The following is a 2,500-nucleotide window of genomic DNA, read 5'->3' as shown; positions in this document are numbered from 1 at the left end:
GTGTCTCGTCTGTTCGAATATCCTTTTTTCTTTTCCTTTTTGTTAGCGTGAAATTCTGCTTGACAATTGTTATTGAACAGCCCTGTTGTTCTTATTAAAAAACTCCCAGATAAGTCGTGAAGAAAATTCAAAAGAAATTAATGCTTAATGAGTGTCTGCATACCCTCATACAGACTCGGCTAAATGTTGCCTCCGATTTCAAGGCCAACATACCCTCAAATCTAAATAATGTTAGTGTAACATTGGATAGATGTACGATGTACAAAATTAGCAGTTCGTGTTGTATCAAGTTTTGAAACAATCGGCCTCGCCTCGTGTTGGCGTAATTAGTTGGCCTTTTTACACTTGATGCGGTGAAGTTCACTGCTCGTGGCTCGTAAGGCTTCTAATTGTGCTTCCAAGTGAGATACTCTTCCTTAGTGAGCGGCCATTCGAGCGGTGAAGCTCATTGCTCATGGTTAATTAGTTTGTCTTTTCACACTTGACGCGGTGAAGTTCACTGCTCGTGGATCGTTAGACTTCTAATTGTGCTTCTAAGTGAACTCAGTGTCTCGTCTGTTCGAATATCCTTTCTTCTTTTCCTTTTTGTTAGCGTGAAATTCTGCTTGACAATTGTTATCGAACAGCCCTGTTGTTCTTATTTAAAAAACTCCCAGATAAGTCGTGAAGAAAATTCAAAAGAAATTAATGCTTAATGAGTGTCTGCATACCCTCATACAGACTCGGCTAAATGTTGCCTCCGATTTCAAGGCCAACATACCCTCAAATCTAAATAATGTTAGTGTAACATTGGATAGATGTACAAAATTAGCAGTTCGTGTTGTATCAAGTTTTGAAACAATCGGCCTCGCCTCGTGTTTCAAAACTTGAAACAAAACTCCTGCACATTGTGTAAGCGTTACTTGCACTGTAATATTATCTGTATCAGAGAATTACTGTAGATACCATCTCAGCGATCATTCGAGTGGTGAAGCATATTGCTGATAGCTTATTCATCCCTAAGGGATTCCAGCAAGATCATCTGGCCATTTGAGAAAAATCTAGAGGTGCCATCTTAATTTAAAAAGGTTAATTTGTTTTTCTTTCACTCTTGATACGGTGAAATGTAATGCTTGAGGCATGTGATATTGGTTTAAATTTCAACATTCTTTAGTTGGCGGGAAATTTCGCATGAGAGAAATTGTTTAATGAAGGATTGACATAGCCTGGAAAAGTCGGCTCTTATTTCCATTAAAAAGCCTTGAACTCCAACTAAGCGGGTAGTTGACGAGTGTTTTTCAAGTTGAGCAGTTGAAGCGTTGGACTGAACTCAAGTTTATGAAAGTCGGTTGAAAACAGTTTACGCGTACTGAGCCGAGGCTCAGTCAAGTACTTAAAGAACACTGATAGAGTCAACCCAAGAATCTGGCCGCATTTCTGGAGTTCCCCAACTGAGAAATCACCTGGCAGCACCTTGGATTAGTGATCCCAAACCTATAAATCTCAGATGGCGGGAAGGACCAGACGTTTGCAGCTGGTGAGTAAGAATTCAAACAGTTGACAACTTTAATTCAAGGGCTATCATATGTTTCATAGATCCGTATTTTACCGACCATTCTTGATGTTTCGGTGGCTAGGTATTATTTAACAATTTAACTTGTCGCCAGTCGATAACACAAACTTTAACGATATTACTTGGTCATTTAGTCACTGAAGAAATACCCCAATGTAAATAGTATATCCTTCTTAACCGGTGATACACCGATCATGCCCTCCAATCATAGCTTTGAAAGCCAGTACTTTTCGCTTGCAATGAGTCGGGTCTCAAAGCATCTTAAAACAGATATACCAAAACAGTGTGAAATAGAACTCGCAAAGGAAAGATCAAGCTAACTTTCACTGCTTTGGGGAATTTAGAACATTTTCCATCAAATCCTGATTTCCTTTGTGCTGAAAAATTCGAGGTCATGTTATATCAGCAATGAAGCTATTTCCCGCCAAACTTCCAAAATCCTTGACGTCAGAGCAAAGCGCGCGAAATGTTCACAGGGCACTGTCATTACTTGTTACCGTCAGTAGTTTTGCTAATTGAGGAAAGCTTTATGTTAAAATACAATCAACCTTTTGGAAGAAGCATTTTTACAAGAGAAGAGCCGTTAAATTTCTGAAACTTACTGAGGGGGACATGGGGATTTGCGGTGTTGCGGTGTTGCGGTGTTGATGGTTTTTTCAATGCGGTGAATAAAATCTCAATTTGCGGTGTTGCGGTGATCGCAAACCCAACGGTGTGCGATGTTTGTGTTTCTCAAGCTACGGTGTTCGGTGAAATGAAATCATTCGCGGTGCTGTGGTTACTTGTTTGATCTTTCTCAGACCTAAATTCCGCACGTAAACTTCGTTAATCCGTGATAATTTATGACAAGCACGTACCATTGTGTTTAATTTGTAATAAAATACAGACCAACATTGTCGAGTTAATCTTCAATACGCTTAAGCTGCCAATGAGAAGCTGTTTTTGTTG

The sequence above is a fragment of the Montipora foliosa genome, chromosome 2 (assembly GCF_036669935.1).
Source record: "Montipora foliosa isolate CH-2021 chromosome 2, ASM3666993v2, whole genome shotgun sequence".
In the NCBI taxonomy this organism is placed as follows: domain Eukaryota; kingdom Metazoa; phylum Cnidaria; class Anthozoa; order Scleractinia; family Acroporidae; genus Montipora; species Montipora foliosa.
This window is presented reverse-complemented; position numbering follows the sequence as displayed.